Source organism: Athalia rosae, chromosome 4 (genome assembly GCF_917208135.1).
Source record: "Athalia rosae chromosome 4, iyAthRosa1.1, whole genome shotgun sequence".
Classification (NCBI taxonomy): Eukaryota; Metazoa; Arthropoda; class Insecta; order Hymenoptera; family Athaliidae; genus Athalia; species Athalia rosae.
In genome coordinates, this window is record NC_064029.1 from 15,628,239 (window position 1) to 15,648,082 (window position 19,844).

The window sequence follows — 19,844 nt, forward strand, 5'->3', positions numbered from 1 at the left end:
ATACGTTATACTGCTGTCAGTACTCTCATCGTTCTTATTTTCGATTCTTCTGTATATCATTTTTTTTTTTTTTTTTTATATTTCGTTCTAAATGCTAGTCAATCATTATATTTATATATATATATATAAATATAAATATATATGTATATATATATATATCTTTCACGCGACTCCGAACATAAGAAAAATAAGTAAAAAAAAAACAAACAAAATAAAACGATAAATGCAAAAAAAGCAAAAATATGCTAAATTAATTTTCTTTTATACATTTAACGCTCAAATCATTTTTCACGTCCGCACAGCTTCATTGTTTTTAAAAGTAAAGTTCATCCATGCGTATTTTCTCTTATTTTTTCATTGGATACACGAATATTTTCATGTACTGGACACAACCTCGTTGTTCTAGAATAACGAAGTCAATGTGTCAAACGGTAACGCACAGAAAATTGAACAAAATATGTATAATGAAATGGAATAAAATAAAATTGAATTAAATAAAAAGCCTCGTTGACCGAGGTAATTAACCCTTTTTTTCATTCATATCTCGAAGTGAGATCCTAGGTAAACGGTTAGAAAGTTCAACAATCAGAGCTTGATAGGAAATTCTCTAGATTTATTGAAACGAATGCTTGAAAAAAAATTTCGCACTCGATTTTACAATGAATACATGGAAGAAGCAGTGACTATGACGGATAAATATGTCGGCGCACAATTATATTATCATCGAACCTCATCGCGTATCAAAAGTAGTAGATATGTCGATGGAAATATAGATTTAAAAAATATGCACGACGGAACGAACTCTGATGCGATTTTCCTATAGCTGCCAAGACGAGCAAATGTTCAAACAAATAACGGATAGATAGCGAAGAGAATTGAAAAAACTGTCGTACTTTGAGGTGAAGGGAATACATATCATTGGAATCAAATGAACGTGATTTGATTTATTATATTTTTTTATACCACACTCTTGTTTGAAAATTGCTGCGATGCTTGGTTTTTTTTTTTTCTCAATCAACTACTACCCTTGTAATTATTTTATTTTGTTTTGTCTCGATTATAATAAATATGAAAATGGAAATGATAGATGCGTTCCCAAAACCTCGTAGTACGATAACATGGTGATTACAATTTGGTTTTGTTTTTCTCTTTTTTTTTTATTTTTTATTATTGGATGTACGCCACTCCCTGAAATAATTGACTTAATGTTCTAAAATTAATTTTAATTACAGTTTTAATTATTACTATTTTAATCATTATCATTATTTTTATCATAAAATAAAGTCGAATAGATGCCTAGAATCTACTTTGTAAATATTTCTATGTTGCTTCTATTATTACTATCATCATTAAGAATTAATTATTATCAAGATTATCATCATATTGAATGATTATTTGTAATGAGGTATTGAATGAATAATATAACTCAATTGAATAATATGTTACGCTGTTTTATTCATTAAATCTTCTCCACCCACAATGCAGGTTTATAACCAGTAATCATATAATATTGTTAATAAAATTTTTATCAGCATATTACGTTGGATCTTCAGTTTCTAATTTATTGCACGTTTAGAAATCCTAATCTGAAAGGATATAGTCGACATATTTTGTGATAATGGAATAGAAATTTGCACATAATTGATGAGCGAATTACAACGCGTATTCACCTGGTTTTCTGATTAGCGCAGTTTCTCAATTTTGAGAAGATACAAAGCTGCGGCCGATCGGTTTTCGTAAGAACGGTCTCTTAGCTCACAATATGGCTATGAGATCTGAAAACTGATCGGCATACTTTTATTTCATTTTTTTTTTCCACCCCTATCTTCCGCTTCGAGTTAAGTAATTGTAAATAGTTCATGATGAATTTCTGGTTTTCGATTAATAATAACTGATCGAAAAGTTGAATTCGGGCTTGACGCGTCCCTGTAAAAATGTAAATATCACAGTCAACCTTGAAACGGTCAATTCACGGGCGTGTAGTTCGGCCGTATTCGGTAAACAGAGTTTGTACGTAAATTTATCGTCTCTGCGGCAACGCCAGTAGAACCGCTTCAGTAGAAGGAGCGAAATCAGGAGCGACGCATCCTCTGAGGAGAGGGGGGGATTAAGGTATGTCGACTTTAGGCAAAATCGTAATTTTCCTACCTACGCAATATAGTGTAACGCATATATTCATTTCTTCACGTCCTTTTGCTCGAAGCGTTAGGATCTCGATATTTCCTAGGTAAATATTCGAATCACTACTACGCAATGATACGCATTAGATAATCCTATATTCGCATACGTATTAATGACAATATCCTTGATTTCGGGATAATTCTACGCGTCTTTGAAAATGCTTTTATCCATCGAATTGAAGAAGTCACGGGATCTCAGATTGGGAATATTCTTCGTTGATTTATTGTTCTGGAAGAATGTATCGATATACTTTAGGTTCAGTTTTATAATCTTACTGTATTTCTTAGATAATAAATTTTCATTCCAGGTTGATAATCGATGGTCACCGAATTTGCCGAGTTCTTCGCAGTATTTATTCAACTTTGAACTACGTGTGAAGGAGTTGCATGGCATCGCGTAGTTCCACAGGTATTTACACCGATCGTTTTTTTTCCCTCTCCATTTAACTCCACGCGCTAGTACTATACATGCCTAATACATACTTTACGACTAGCGGAAAAGTCCCTTTTCAATCACTGCTTGCCTGAGGGCGAGTTGATCGGCCTTAGAATTCCCTTAGAATTTAAAGATCGGTCTTTATGGTCCACAAATTTCGTCAGATTACGTTGTTGTTAGATTATTGCCCCCCTGTTTTTGGTATGCACTTTCCTCCTTTCAACGGTGCTATATCAGCGGTATTTTGATCCAATTTTAAAACTGATTAATCAATATTCATCTACGATATGAACACATACATTGATGCGTCTCCTTCATTAGCTAGATATGAATCGATCGTGCGATGAGGTGAAGTATCTATTGAATCATCCTTAGATTTCTCACTGTTTGGATCGATGAATTGGCGATAATTCGTTCCATTCTGAATTTATGTGTTCATTCATTTGTTCATTCACTTATTTAGTTGGTTATAGATTCATGTATTTATTGAATCGAAAATTCATACATGATTTCTATACCTATAGTCTCATATGTCAAGCAATCGTCGCGTCTATGATTACAGACTTGTCTAGTAATCAAACAATGAATTATTATTAGTAGTATTTTGAGCTGTTGATTGATTCATTAGTAATTCGGAAACATTTTTCATTAATTAATTATTTGAATTGAAATATGAACGAGTGGATATATTATATGATTGATTCAATTAATCAGTATGATCACGATGCTTCTGAATTTATGTGCTTAGTTATTTATTCAGTCATATATTTATTCATTCATTTATTCATTGTATTAATAATTGATACATGATTTTATATAGAATCAAACGTCTTTGCTAATATCTAGAGCGATTATCCGCAATTGGAGGGCCTAAAAAATAAGCCACATAATTCTTGCTGCAAAATTGAACTACTCATCGCGAATTTGTTAAAATTAGGGTTGTCAAAACACCAGAGACTATAGTCTTTTCTCATTTTTCGAGGGATTTCGGAAGATTTCGGAGTCAAAAAACACCAAAGACTATAGTCTTTGCTCATTTTTCGTGGGATTTTGGAAGATTTCGGAGTCAAAAAACACCAAAGACTATAGTCTTTGCTCATTTTTCGTGGGATTTTGGAAGATTTCGGAGTCAAAAAACACCAAAGACTATAGTCTTTGCTCATTTTTCGTGGGATTTTGGATGATTTCGTAGTCAAAAAACACCAAAGACTATAGTCTTTGCTCATTTTTCGAGGGATTTTGGAAGATTTTGGGGTCAAAAAACACCTAAGACTATAGTCTTTGCTCATTTTTCGAGGGATTTTGGAAAATTCTGGAGTCAAAAAACACCAAAGACTATAGTCTTTGCTCATTTTTCGTGGGATTTTGGAAGATTTCGGAGTCAAAAAACACCAAAGACTATAGTCTTTGCTCATTTTTCGTGGGATTTTGGAAGATTTCGGAGTCAAAAAACACCAAAGACTATAGTCTTTGCTCATTTTTCGTGGGATTTTGGAAGATTTCGGAGTCAAAAAACACCAGAGACTATAGTCTTTGCTCATTTTTCGAGGGATTTTGAAAAATTCTGGAGTCAAAAAACACCAAAGACTATAGTCTTTGCTCATTTTTCGAGGGATTTCGGAAGATTTCGTAGTCAAAAAACACCAAAGACTATAGTCTTTGCTCTTTTCTCGAGGGATTTTGTAAGATTTTGGGGTCAAAAAACACCTAAGACTATAGTCTTTGCTCATTTTCGAGGGATTTTGAAAAATTCTGGAGTCAAAAAACACCAAAGACTATAGTCTTTGCTCATTTTTCGAGGGATTTCGGGAGATTTCGGAGTCAAAAAACACCAAAGACTATAGTCTTTGCTCATTTTTCGAGGGATTCTCGAAGATTTTAGAGTTAAAAAACACCAAAGACTATAGTCTTTGCTCATTTTTCGAGGGATTTTGGAAGATCTCAGAGTCAAAAAACACCAAAGACTATAGTCTTTGCTCATTTTTCGAGGGATTTTGGAAGATTTTGGAGTCAAAAAACACCAAAGACTATAGTCTTTGCTCATTTTTCGAGAAATTTTGGAAGATTTCGGAGTCGAAAAACACCAAAGACTATAGTCTTTGCTTATTTTTCGCGGGATTTTGAAAGATTTTGGAGTCAAAAAACACCAAAGACTATAGTCTTTGCTCATTTTTCGAGGGATTTTGGAAGATTTCGGAGTCAAAAAACACCAAAGACTATAGTCTTTGCTCATTTTTCGAGGGATTTTGGAAGATCTCAGAGTCAAAAAACTCCAAAGACTATAGTCTTTGCTCATTTTTTGAGGGATTCTGGAAGATTTTGGAGTCCAAAAACACCAAAGACTATAGTCTTTGCTCATTTTCCGAGAGATTTTGGAAGATTTCGGAGTCGAAAAACACCAAAGACTATAGTCTTTGCTCATTTCCGAGGGATTTTGGAAGATTTCGGAGTCAAAAAACACCAAAGACTATAGTCTTTGCTCATTTTTCGAGGGATTTTGGGAGATTTCGGAGTCGAAAAACACCAAAGACTATAGTCTTTGTTCATTATTTGAAGGATTTTGGAAGATTTCAGAGTCAAAAAACACCAAAGACTAAAGTCTTTGCTCATTTTTCGAGGGATTTCGGAAGATTTTGGAGTCAGAAAACACCAAAGACTATAGTCTTTGTTCATTATTCGAAGGATTTTGGAAGATTTCAGAGTCAAAAAACACCAAAGACTATAGTCTTTGCTCATTTTTCGAGGAATTTTGGAAGATTTTGGAGTTGAAAAACACCAAAGACTATAGTCTTCGCTCATTTTGCGAGGGATTTTGGAAGATTTCCGAGTCAAAAAACACCAAAGACTATAGTCTTTGTTCATTATTTGAAGGATTTTGGAAGATTTCAGAGTCAAAAAACACCAGAGACTATAGTCTTTGCTCTTTTTTTGAAGGATTTTGGCAAAATAAGAGGTGTCTCAACACTGAAGAATATAGTCTTTGCTCATCTTTCGGGGTGACGCTTTGCCGTTTTTTTCTCTGGAAGAGGGTCAATAATTTTCTGGTTTGGCCTTAGGAGAAGACAAAACTTTTGCCGAGGTAATGTCTCTGAGCAAAACTGGAAAAGTATTGACACCGAATACATCTCGATTACGCATCACATTGCCTGACGTCAAGGGGCAAGAAACTTGTGATTTTAGTTCACGAAAATTCCGCCACATGGCGCTAGCTGTAGTTTCCAGACCGGTCACGTGACCCTTTAGGGGTGGAGCCTGAAAATAGTGCTGGACCATCAATTTCCAGGGCCCGCAACCCTCCAGGGACGGCTCAAGTCAGAAAAAAATTTCAAAAATCCATAAAAAATCGGAAAAAATTGTAAAAAATCAGAAAAAATCACGCCAAGTCAAGATGAATTGCGGAACATCGAAAAAGAAAAAAAGAATCATGAACGTCCAAAAAAAAGATGATAAATCTGGTTTTTTCCCTGAGGAAAAATGTGCAAAGACTATGTTTTTAGTGTTTTTCAGCGCGGAAAGTCATTTTTAGAGGAATTTTAGAAGATTCCGGAGTCAACAAACACCAGAGACTATAGTCTTTGCTCATTTTTCGAGGGATTTTGAAAGATCTCAGAGTCAAAAAACACCGAAGACTATAGTCTTTGCTCATTTTTCAAGGGATTTTGGGAAATTCTGAAGTCAAAAAACACCAAAGACTATAGTCTTTGCTCATTTTTCGTAGGATTTTGGAAGATTTCAGAGTCAAAAAACACCAAAGACTATAGTCTTTGCTCATTTTTCGAGGGATTTTGAAAGATTTCGGAGTCGAAAAACACCAAAGACTATAGTCTTTGCTCATTTTTTGTGGGATTTTGGAAGATTTTGGAGTCGAAAAACACCAAAGACTATAGTCTTTGCTCATTTTTCGTGGGATTTTGGAGTCAAAAAACACCAAAGACTATAGTCCTTGCTCATTTTTCAAGAGATTTTCAAAGATTTCGGAGTCAAAAAACACCAAAGACTATAGTCTTTGCTCATTTTTCGAGAGATTTTGGAAGATTTCGGAGTCGAAAAACACCAAAGACTATAGTCTTTGCTCATTTCCGAGGGATTTTGGAAGATTTCGGAGTCAAAAAACACCAAAGACTATAGTCTTTGCTCATTTCCGAGGGATTTTGGGAAATTCTGAAGTCAATAAACACCAAAGACTATAGTCTTTGCTCATTTGTCGTGGGATTTTGGAGTCAAAAAACACCAAAGACTATAGTCCTTGCTCATTTTTCAAGGGATTTTCAAAGATTTCGGAGTCAAAAAACACCAAAGACTATAGTCTTTGCTCATTTTTTGTGGGATTTTGGAAGATTTTGGAGTCGAAAAACACCAAAGACTATAGTCCTTGCTCATTTTTCAAGGGATTTTCAAAGATTTCGGAGTCAAAAAACACCAAAGACTATAGTCTTTGCTCATTTTTCGAGGGATTTCCGAAGATTTTAGAGTCAAAAAACACCAAAGACTATGGTCTTTGCTCATTTTTCGAGAGATTTTGGAAGATTTCGGAGTCGAAAAACACCAAAGACTATAGTCTTCGCTCATTTCCGAGGGATTTTTGAAGATTTCGGAGTCAAAAAACACCAAAGACTATAGTCTTTGCTCATTTTTCTAGGGAATTTCAAAGATCTCAGAGTCAAAAAACACCAAAGACTATAGTCTTTGCTCATTTTTCGAGGGATTTTGGAAGATTTCGGAGTCAAAAAACACCAAAGACTATAGTCTTTGCTCATTTTTCGTGGGATTTTGGAAGATTTCGGAGTTGAAAAACACCAAAGACTATAGTCTTCGCTCATTTCCGAGGGATTTTGGGAAATTCTAAAGTCAATAAACACCAAAGACTATAGTCTTTGCTTATTTTTCGCGGGATTTTGAAAGATTTTGGAGTCAAAAAACACCAAAGACTATAGTCTTTGCTCATTTTTCGAGAGATTTTGGAAGATTTCGGAGTCGAAAAACACCAAAGACTATAGTCTTCGCTCATTTCCGAGGGATTTTTGAAGATTTCGGAGTCAAAAAACACCAAAGACTATAGTCTTTGCTCATTTTTCTAGGGAATTTCAAAGATCTCAGAGTCAAAAAACACCAAAGACTATAGTCTTTGCTCATTTTTCGAGGGATTCTGGAAGATTTTGGAGTCCAAAAACACCAAAGACTATAGTCTTTGCTCATTTTTCGACAGATTTTGGAAGATTTCGGAGTCGAAAAACACCAAAGACTCTAGTCTTTGCTCATTTCCGAGGGATTTTGGAAGATTTCGGAGTCAAAAAACACCAAAGACTATAGTCTTTGCTCATTTCCGAAGGATTTTGGAAGATTTTGAAGTTGAAAAACACCAAAGACTATAGTCTTTGCTCATTTTTCGAGAGATTTTGGAAGATTTCGGAGTCGAAAAACACCAAAGACTATAGTCTTCGCTCATTTCCGAGGGATTTTTGAAGATTTCGGAGTCAAAAAACACCAAAGACTATAGTCTTTGCTCATTTTTCTAGGGAATTTCAAAGATCTCAGAGTCAAAAAACACCAAAGACTATAGTCTTTGCTCATTTTTCGAGGGATTTTGGAAGATTTCGGAGTCAAAAAACACCAAAGACTATAGTCTTTGCTCATTTTTCGTGGGATTTTGGAAGATTTCGGAGTTGAAAAACACCAAAGACTATAGTCTTCGCTCATTTCCGAGGGATTTTGGGAAATTCTAAAGTCAATAAACACCAAAGACTATAGTCTTTGCTTATTTTTCGCGGGATTTTGAAAGATTTTGGAGTCAAAAAACACCAAAGACTATAGTCTTTGCTCATTTTTCGAGGGATTTTGGAAGATTTCGGAGTCAAAAAACACCAAAGACTATAGTCTTTGCTCATTTTTCGAGGGATTTTGGAAGATCTCAGAGTCAAAAAACTCCAAAGACTATAGTCTTTGCTCATTTTTTGAGGGATTCTGGAAGATTTTGGAGTCCAAAAACACCAAAGACTATAGTCTTTGCTCATTTTCCGAGAGATTTTGGAAGATTTCGGAGTCGAAAAACACCAAAGACTATAGTCTTTGCTCATTTCCGAGGGATTTTGGAAGATTTCGGAGTCAAAAAACACCAAAGACTATAGTCTTTGCTCATTTTTCGAGGGATTTTGGGAGATTTCGGAGTCGAAAAACACCAAAGACTATAGTCTTCGCTCATTTTTTGTGGGATTTTGGAAGATTTTGGAGTCGAAAAACACCAAAGACTATAGTCTTTGCTCATTTTTCGTGGGATTTTGGAAGATTTCGGAGTCAAAAAACACCAAAGACTATAGTCTTTGCTCATTTTTCGAGGGATTTTGAAAGATTTCGGAGTCGAAAAACACCAAAGCCTATAGTCTTTGCTAATTTTTTGTGGGATTTTGGAAGATTTCGGAGTCAAAAAACACCAAAGACTATAGTCTTTGATCATTTTTCTAGGGAATTTGAAAGATCTCAGAGTCAAAAAACACCAAAGACTATAGTCTTTGCTCATTTTTCGAGGGATTCTGGAAGATTTTGGAGTCGAAAAACACCAAAGACTATAGTCTTTGCTCATTTTTCGTGGGATTTTGGAAGATTTCGGAGTCAAAAAACAGCAAAGACTATAGTCTTTGCTCATTTTTCGAGGGATTTTGAAAGATTTCGGAGTCGAAAAACACCAAAGACTATAGTCTTCGCTCATTTTTCGAGGGATTTTGAAAGATTTTGGAGTCAAAAAACACCAAAGACTATAGTCTTTGCTCATTTTGTGAGGGATTTTGGAAGATCTCAGAGTCAAAAAACACCAAAGACTATAGTCTTTGCTCATTTTTTGAGGGATTCTGGAAGATTTTGGAGTCCAAAAACACCAAAGACTATAGTCTTTGCTCATTTTTCGAGAGATTTTGGAAGATTTCGGAGTCGAAAAACACCAAAGACTCTAGTCTTTGCTCATTTCCGAGGGATTTTGGAAGATTTCGGAGTCAAAAAACACCAAAGACTATAGTCTTTGCTCATTTCCGAAGGATTTTGGAAGATTTTGGAGTTGAAAAACACCAAAGACTATAGTCTTTGCTCATTTTTCGAGAGATTTTGGAAGATTTCGGAGTCGAAAAACACCAAAGACTATAGTCTTCGCTCATTTCCGAGGGATTTTTGAAGATTTCGGAGTCAAAAAACACCAAAGACTATAGTCTTTGCTCATTTTTCTAGGGAATTTCAAAGATCTCAGAGTCAAAAAACACCAAAGACTATAGTCTTTGCTCATTTTTCGAGGGATTCTGGAAGATTTTGGAGTCCAAAAACACCAAAGACTATAGTCTTTGCTCATTTTTCGACAGATTTTGGAAGATTTCGGAGTCGAAAAACACCAAAGACTCTAGTCTTTGCTCATTTCCGAGGGATTTTGGAAGATTTCGGAGTCAAAAAACACCAAAGACTATAGTCTTTGCTCATTTCCGAAGGATTTTGGAAGATTTTGAAGTTGAAAAACACCAAAGACTATAGTCTTTGCTCATTTTTCGAGAGATTTTGGAAGATTTCGGAGTCGAAAAACACCAAAGACTATAGTCTTCGCTCATTTCCGAGGGATTTTTGAAGATTTCGGAGTCAAAAAACACCAAAGACTATAGTCTTTGCTCATTTTTCTAGGGAATTTCAAAGATCTCAGAGTCAAAAAACACCAAAGACTATAGTCTTTGCTCATTTTTCGAGGGATTTTGGAAGATTTCGGAGTCAAAAAACACCAAAGACTATAGTCTTTGCTCATTTTTCGTGGGATTTTGGAAGATTTCGGAGTTGAAAAACACCAAAGACTATAGTCTTCGCTCATTTCCGAGGGATTTTGGGAAATTCTAAAGTCAATAAACACCAAAGACTATAGTCTTTGCTCATTTTTCGTGGGATTTTGGAAGATTTCGGAGTTGAAAAACACCAAAGACTATAGTCTTTGCTCATTTTTTGTGGGATTTTGGAAGATTTTGGAGTCGAAAAACACCAAAGACTATAGTCTTTGCTCATTTCCGAGGGATTTTGGAAGATTTCGGAGTCAAAAATCACCAAAGACTATAGTCTTTGCTCATTTTTCGAGAGATTTTGAAAGATTTCGGAGTCGAAAAACACCAAAGACCATAGTCTTTGCTCATTTCCGAGAGATTTCGGAAGATTTCGGAGTCAAAAAACACCAAAGACTATAGTCTTTGCTCATTTTTTGAGGGATTCTGGAAGATTTTGGAGTTGAAAAACACCAAAGACTATAGTCTTGCTCATTTTTCGAGGGATTCTCGAAGATTTTAGAGTTGAAAAACACCAAAGACTATAGTCTTTGCTCATTTTTCTAGGGATTTTGGAAGATTTTGGAGTCAAAAAACACCAAAGACTATAGTCTTTGCTCATTTTTCGAGGGATTTTGGAAGATTTTGGAGTCAAAAAACACCAAAGACTATAGTCTTTGCTTATTTTTCGAGAGATTTTGGAAGATTTTGGAGTCGAAAAACACCAAAGACTATAGTCTTTGCTCATTTTTCGTGGGATTTTGAAAGATTTTGGAGTCAAAAAACACCAAAGACTATAGTCTTTGCTCATTTTTCGAGGGATTTTGGAAGATTTCGGAGTCAAATTCACCAAAGACTATAGTCTTTGCTCATTTCCGAGAGATTTTGGAAGATTTTGGAGTCAAAAAACACCAAAGACTATAGTCTTTGCTCATTTCCGAGAGATTTTGGAAGATTTCGGAGTCAAAAAACACCAAAGACTATAGTCTTTGCTCATTTTTTGAGGGATTCTGGAAGATTTTGGAGTTGAAAAACACCAAAGACTATAGTCTTTGTTCATTTTTCGAAGGATTTTGGAAGATTTCGGAGTCAAAATACACCAAAGACTATAGTCTTTGCTCATTTTTCGCCGGATTTTGGTAGATTTCGGATTCAAAAAACACCAAAGACTATAGTCTTGCTCATTTCTCGAGGGATTCTCGAAGATTTTAGAGTTAAAAAACACCAAAGACTATAGTCTTTGCTCATTTTTCGAGGGATTTTGTAAGATCTCAGAGTCAAAAAACACCAAAGACTATAGTCTTTGCTCATTTTTCGAGGGATTTTGGAAGATTTTGGAGTCAAAAAACACCAAAGACTATAGTCTTTGCTTATTTTTCGAGAGATTTTGGAAGATTTCGGAGTCGAAAAACACCAAAGACTATAGTCTTTGCTTATTTTTCGTGGGATTTTGAAAGATCTCAGAGTCAAAAAACACCAAAGACTATAGTCTTTGCTCATTTTTTGAGGGATTCTGGAAGATTTTGGAGTCCAAAAACACCAAAGACTATAGTCTTCGCTCATTCTTCGAGGGATTTTGGAAGATCTCAGAGTCAAAAAACACCAAAGACTCTAGTCTTTGCTCATTTCCGAGGGATTTTGGAAGATTTCGGAGTCAAAAAACACCCAAGACTATAGTCTTCGCTCATCATTCTTGCGACTTTGGCATATTGAGGGGTCTCAAAACATCAGAGACTATATTTTGTGCTGCAAATCCGAACGATTCTTAGGGATTTTGAGTCATCGAAATTTTCCAAATAATTCATTATCCTCAATTGAACATAATATTGCCAATTCATCGATCTAAGATGTTAAAAATTGAAGATATATCGACCGGCTTCATCACTCGCCAAACTTGAACGTCGTTTCCGTGTTCGTTGCTCATTTCAACGTTCAAATAACATCACGGAATGATTGTCCCTTATTGTCAGACGCAACCCCTGTCGCAAGGAAACTTCATTGCAATTCGGTATTCGGTCGTCAGAGCATCACGTACGTAGATCCATAGATATATTGAACTCTATGGTAGATCCTTTTCTTCCGAAGCAACGGCAGTATAGCCGTAGCAGCCGAAGCGTCGTCACACGTTGTCATGTGCGACATCGATGGTAGCGCGTATATCCTTGAAAAAGCAAAAAAAAAAGCATCGAGGTGGGAGAATGGGAAATAAATACATTGCGGTGAATTTTAGTACGCAGTTAGTGCTGAGCCATAGTTCATCAGTTGTCGAAGTTTTTCCGGTCGCGATCTGGAAATACCCAAATTCATGTGATAATGTTTTTATTTATTTATTTCCTTATTCATCAATTTCTGTGTTCGTTTATTCATTAATTTATTCATTTATCCATCGATTCATTTATTTAGGAAGTCAACTATTCATTTATTCATCGAATTATAGACTTTCACGTGATGCAATCGTCGCGTCTATCATTGCAGACTCTTTCAGTAATCAAGCAATTCATTATGATAAATAGTATTTTAAACTATTCAATTATTCATTAGTATTTATAAAGCATTCATTCATTAATTCAATAATTCATTCATTCATCTATTCATTCATTTTTTTATTTATTCATTCATTTATTTATTGATTATTTATTCATTCATTCGTTTATCCATTCATCCATTCATGCATCTAGTAAGTCAACTATATATTCAATCTTCGAATTATGAATTTACACGTGATGCCTATATACTCTTAACACAGAGCAATCGTCGTGTCTATTATTGCAGATCCTCTCAGTAATCAAACAATTCATTATGATGAATAGTATTTCAAACTATTCTATCATTCACCAGTATTTATGAAGCATTTATTCATTTATTAATTTCATTATTTATCCATTCATTCATTCAGTCATTTATTCATTCATTCATTCATTCATTCATTTATTCATTGATTCATCAATTAATTAATTTATTTCTTTATTCATCTATTCATTGAATTACCCCAAAGTATTTAATAATGAATTAAATTACGAATTAATGGGTATGTCCATTGCAGCCAATTACGAAACATTCGATCGGGGACGTGTAATTTGGTATATGGTTAACAGAGTACATGTATGTCGTAGATTTTTCGTCTTGGAATTTGGATACAACGGCAGTTCAGCTTCAGCGACAGAAGCGGCGACATCAGGAGCGACATCAGTAGCAACGCAGTTCCCTCAGAGCGACGATGGCGAGAGGAAACGGTGAGCAAGCTTTCGTGCACGATTTAGTTAAATATTGTTTAAATCGCTTGCGCCAACTTTTCATTTCCATTTTGATCACGCGCTTCCGACTCATTATACTAAAATCAGTCGTTATAAATATACTCGCCCGGGTTCTCAACAATCCTTTGAAATTCCGAGAGATGACTCTTCAATTGAATCATACGCGTTTCATTTTATTTTCTAGTATTTTGAGATGATCAATTGATATATTTAACTAATACAAATTGGATACAGCTATTATTTCCAATCAACTATCTATACAAAAAAATTTTCTGATATTTTTGGGCCGTCAACGTAGCATTCCTCAAATCGCTCGAGCGGCTGTTTTCCATTGTAATTTGATAACGTTCTCTATTATGATCTCGGCGAGAGGACGTAATGCAAATGCACTCAATGCAGCACCTGAAAAATTCCTCGGGATTTGCGGGATGGTTTTTCAATGATTCACTCAATTTCTTCTATTAATGAGATACGGAAAAATTTATTGATCTTATTCATGGATACAAAAATAATATAAATATAAGTGATTGATACATCATGACTTGAATTTTGCATCTGATATGAATTGCACCCCCTTGAAAAAGATTTTCAAAATCCTTCTCATAAAATCAGATCGCCCAGTATTACCCATTGGACTTAGTAAATTCATGCACCCTCGCAATATAACTCATCAGACACTCCAATAAGGCTAGACAATAATTTATTATCACATAATTTGGTACAATTTATTATAATTCGAATGTCTTATATACTTATATATTGAGTCATAAAATAAGTTATACATTAGGTGACATGATAGGTCATACATTAAGTCATGTATTGCGTTAACTAATTATTTTTTTGTTATTTGTGTTACAGGTCGCAGTTCCAACATCATCAACATCATTGACCGGACTCCCCCTGTTCATCAGGGGGAGTCCACCGTCCCCTGGGACTGCGCGGCCTCCCACCGCCCCCGGGGTCCCAGGGGACCCGGTCCCCGAGGACATGTCTTCGGGGATGCGGTATCCCCGCTGGAGGGGATGCCATATCCCGAGGGACATGTCCTCGGGAACTGGTCTTCGGGGACACGTGTCCCCCCAGGGACACGTCCCCGGGGATGCGGTATCCCCGCTGGAGGGGATGCCGGATCCTTGGGGGCGTGGCCTTGGGGGAATACGAGTCCTCGAAAATCCCGGGAAAAGGAGGTCCCAAGCGGTCACTCGTTTTCTTGATTTCTCTAGAGAAACGAAAAACAAAGTGTCCGCTTGGGACCTCCTTTTCCCGGGATTTTCGAGGACTCGTATTCCCCCAAGGCCACGCCCCCAAGGATCCGGCATCCCCTCCAGCGGGGATACCGCATCCCCGGGGACGTGTCCCTGGGGGGACACGTGTCCCCGAAGACCAGTTCCCGAGGACATGTCCCTCGGGATATGGCATCCCCTCCAGCGGGGATACCGCATCCCCGAAGACATGTCCTCGGGGACCGGGTCCCCTGGGACCCCGGGGGCGGTGGGAGGCCGCGCAGTCCCAGGGGACGGTGGACTCCCCCTGATGAACAGGGGGAGTCCGGTCAAACAGCAGCTACGGCGGCAGCATCTTTGGATACCTAAAAACATACGAGAAGTGAATTAATAATGACGTGTAATATAAGAATAAATTATTACCAATATTATATTCTATGTCAATATATTAATTCTATGTTATATTATATCATATGTTAATATATTACTGCCAATGTGATGTTATAATATATCAAATTGAATATATTTTTAAAGTGCATTAATAAAGACATAATGTAAGAACATATTTCTACCAATGTGACGTTATAATATATGAAATTGAATATATTTTTATAATACACTAACTTATATATCATACTGACTGATAATTATATCATACCTGTGAATGAATTAAACGATGCCATGTATAACTCCCGCCCTTCGTGGTTGGAAGTTGAATGAGTACTGCGACGAATTAGCCGCCGTGGTAACTGATTGAAGGCCTGAAAGAAAATGTCCCACAAGAAATAAAGTAAAATTGTAAACCTGAACCTAAAATATATGAATAAATTTGTTCAGAATATAACAGCGAAGATTATTTTTAAAACCTTCGATGCATTCCCAAATCCTATAGATAGACGAATTCTAGTGTTAGAACATCGGTACTACTAGCCTGCAGTTAAGGACATCATCACTGAACGAGTACTAATATAAGAGTTCATAAATGTGCAATTAATCACACCTTATTGTTCGAAATGTCAACGGAGAGAATATTCAGAGCCCAAAGTTACGATACCGAAGTCAGATCTCTGAGAATAAATACACAAAAAACCTTTCCTACCCCAAACAATGGTCAGCTGTAGCCTTAGATTTTTCTCAATATCTGAGATGAAAATTCAGAATTTTTTTTATACAATTTTCTATGCTATTCTTACGTATTTCACGCTCGGAAATTTTAATCCGCAATCTATAGAATTCGATTTATAGCCTTTAATTTTTCCGAAATTTAAATCGTTCCGCAATTCATGGCGTAAATGCTAACGCTATCTCTCGCATTCTCCGTGAAACAATTCAACTTCAACCCCTGCTAGTGGGTAAACCACCCTCCTAAGCTACCGTGCCTGATTGCCCTACGTCAGGCGCTACGCCGTGATCAATACTTGGCTTTTCCGTAACGCCGTTATATCTATCGGATTCGAAGGCAGTAGCGCACTAGAATTTTTTATAAATCCTCAATACCTAATCACACTGGAATTCCCGCACGCGTAAAAAAGTTTGTCAATTTTCATGGAAGATAGACGGTTAGCCGGATAGAATTTGAAAAATTCCAGACGTAGATATAAATTCTTATCGGTCTCAGATAAGGTCCGAACATTTCAGCGACTACCACAAGCTTTTCCGGCAACTAAGGGCTCTAGGAAGCTACGAGATACTGCAAAACTCGATGAGCATCACACGGACCTACGTCATTTTCTCTCTCCCACTTTTGGTAAGTAAAGGATATCAACGTTGCCGGATGAAGAAAGATCGTGGGAAGTTTCATGAGCAACGGCTGACCGAATAGGAATCCGAAGTAAAGAATCCGTCCACAAAAATTGATCTTAACGTAGTCGATTTTCTACCAAAAAATTCAGCAACAGAAGATCTAACGAGTTTCTGATAACGGGTGACGATATTGATCGGCCGATCGATCTATACTAGCATTTCGTAATTTGTCGGTACCGATGAACGATCGAATTCAACGTATCTGATCATTTTTTCGGCGTGAAATTCGAGGGTTTCTACTAAATTTCACGCTTCCTAAGTCCAACGTCAATGGAGCAGCCGATCCAAGGTCTGAGCTGATCTTTTACCGAAAAATACTTAGCAACCGTACTCCAATTTCGATAGCGCATCGCCGAAGAAGGTAAGATAAAGATTTTTCGTTCCTTTCCACGTTTCATTTGGCACAACAATACCGAGTGCGGTTATGGATTTCCACTAGAGAATTCAATTCAATATATTCCATGTTCATTTTACCATCGGATTTCGCCTCGAGGCACAACGTAGCCTAGTCATGTATACCTTGAAATGTACTCTGCACTGATCCTTTCCATCAGTTGAAGTACGAAACGGAGTTTTTGCCTCAAGATCTTTCCCCGGATTATGGGAATACGAGATATATAGTCGCAGGCCGTTACGTGTGCCGTTCTAAAAGCTCCGCCATATCTACTTCCGAGGCAAATCTGTTCTGCTCTTTCGTTCGGACCGAGGTCAAAAATTTTCGCAAATCGAGGCCAAGAACAAAATTTCTAATCTAATTCTTTCTCGGGAGGCACTTTTCGAAAATCTGAAATATTATTCGCGCGGTGTCTGCTGAAATCCGGACGAGAGTACGAGCTTCGTCGATGCCATCGTCGAATCCGCGTTTCTAACAAAACTTAATCTTATATACCTATCTATGCGCGAATTTTGTGAGGATCGAAATTTGACGTTGAATTAGATTTCGCTTCGGATAGAAATTTATCATCGTCTGGGGCGCCGCGGCTCGAATCGTGCGGATATATATCTATATGACGCGACGTTCAAACCGAAACGATCGAATCGTCAGAATCGGCGAGGAAATTTTTTATCACCTCCCCTGAAATTGGGAATATTATTCGGCTGCGAGTCTTATTGACTCCGAGAAACTTTATCAATCGCGATATTAACATCGCGGGATATCGTACGACCTTGAACTCTCATCGGGTTGTAAATCCCGAGCGGGTGATACGCGAGCCAAAATCCTACGGGACTTTTTTCATCGATCTTTATTATCCAGCTACTTTACTTTATTACCGTTGCTACACACCGTCGTATAAATATTCAACGCACGTCTCGGGAAGGACTCGAGCAATTTGGAAAGCAACCAAAACATCTTCCACCGATACCAAGGGCCGATAGGAACAACTCTTGCTGGAAATCTCATGCCTATTCAACCGACAAACTACGCGATGTGATAGCTCAACGTTTACTCCAACAGAACCTCTGATTGCACGGCCGTTTTTTTCGAGCGATTCGAGTAAACTAATGGAAAGAAAATCAAAAAATTTATACGTCCGATTCGTACGCCTTGCGAGTGGGTCATGAGCTTGCCTAATAATTTCCTCTACACCGATTTTCCATGTGATTCGAACTCGAGTGTTCGTTAGTTTGATAATCAGAAAGACTAGAAAAAAAATAAAAATCAACTCACCACTTCGGATGAAAACGATCGGCGCGAAGACGAGCTGGGGCGGCGTCGCGACGTCGCCGTCTCGTTGTCACAGTTTTGCAGTTATTGCCAGTTTTCCGTCCTGACGTTTCTGGATGTCGTTGAATTTTTCGAATGTTTCGTACGGTCTTCTCCCCGAGAACCCGTGAACTCTATAACACGACGACGTGCTTCAGATGCGGATGAATTCCAATAGGGTCGTAGATTTTTACCCCAAACTTCCTGGTCACAAAGTCGAAGACGACGACGATTCGTCTGTAAGAAAAAGAAGCGAAGGAAAAAATTAAATCCAACGAAATGAAACAGGGATTTCTACACACACGTAACTGATGATAATAGTGGACCAAGATTTCTTTTCGTCAGGGAAGTTTATTCTTTCGGAGCGAGAGAAAGAAATATGTTTATCGTTTTATTGGCCAAAAGCCAGTGTCGTTAGGAAACTCGAAAGGAAAAAGTTTTTTTTCCCCCTGCACGTATCCATAGAAATTACTCTTATTTGGAAAAAATAATTGTTAGACGTGAAATATTGAAATACGTATCACAGAGATCTACGAGTTGTGCGATACCGAATGTGGCATAAGTTTTGCAGGACGTGGTTGCAAGACCGCAAATTATGACCCAATGAAACCTAATTGCTATCTTCAAAATACCGAACCGGGTAAGGTTATAACGTACGTATACGTATATTGCATTAATTGCAGGTGTTTCTGTAGTCACGGTTAGAAATTTGTGGCTCGAGACACAAGATTAACAGCTCAAACTCACCGGAGCCGAAAATAGTCTTGTTCCAAACTACGCGATAGTTAGTCACTCCGAGAACGAAAAATCCAAAAAAATTAAATAAATAAGCGAACGAAAAATCACCGAAATCGGAAGCTTTTTTTTGTGCTCAATTTCAGGCAGTGCACTATAAGCGTATGGCTTGGTTTCCTATCAGAGTCTTCTCGAGTTTTGAATCGGACGAGCGTTGGAATATTTTAAAATAATGAAATAAGAAAAATCCAGGAAATAGCTGAGACTTTTAAATCAAATGAATGAAGTTCGGAGAAGATTTTGCCAATTATTTATACAACGTTGTAATATAAGTTTGAGATTTTTCTTCGGCCACTGGCGTTGCATTAAAATTGATGAAAATTAATGATGAAATTTTTTCAATTGATTCGCGACAAACTCTACAGGGGGATGAATCGGTTGAAAACCACAACTGTCTAATCGAAGACTATCCTATTACTCGTACCTATATGGGGTTGAGACTAACAAGTTTACCACCGGATCTCCTAGGTGCTTCGGTCGCAAGAAAAGCAAACAATTGGAAATCAACCACCTCTTCCTCCACCGCGAACTTAGTTATAAAAGAATTTGTTACGAGGAGTGGATAAAAGTTTACGAATTATCCGTTGACGCTTCCTCTCTAGGCAATTGGCGATAATGAAATTGATGATACGATAACATATTAATCCTGAGGGCTTAAAAATTTCGCGTGAAAAAA

The 19,844-nt window shown here is 37.0% G+C and overlaps 2 long non-coding RNA genes across 3 annotated transcripts in view; one reads left to right on the forward strand and one right to left on the reverse strand.

The window, feature by feature from the left end:
* The first annotated feature begins 1,700 nt into the window (after nucleotides 1-1,700).
* LOC125500759 lies at nucleotides 1,701-14,533 on the forward strand. The gene is made up of 4 exons (XR_007278221.1): nucleotides 1,701-2,112; nucleotides 2,489-2,589; nucleotides 13,502-13,621; nucleotides 14,501-14,533. It is a non-coding gene; the product is annotated as an uncharacterized LOC125500759 (long non-coding RNA).
* A 597-nt stretch (nucleotides 14,534-15,130) lies between these two features.
* The window catches only part of LOC105690037, a 50,816-nt gene continuing 46,102 nt past the window's right edge, over nucleotides 15,131-19,844 (reverse strand). The window contains exons 3-5 of one of the 2 annotated variants that reach the window (XR_007278206.1): nucleotides 18,338-18,610; nucleotides 15,524-15,626; nucleotides 15,131-15,230 (exon numbers count right to left, since the gene is read on the reverse strand). This is a non-coding gene — a long non-coding RNA (uncharacterized LOC105690037). The remainder of the gene's footprint in view (nucleotides 15,231-15,523; nucleotides 15,627-18,337; nucleotides 18,611-19,844) is intronic. The other variant, XR_007278205.1, reaches the window with a different exon arrangement.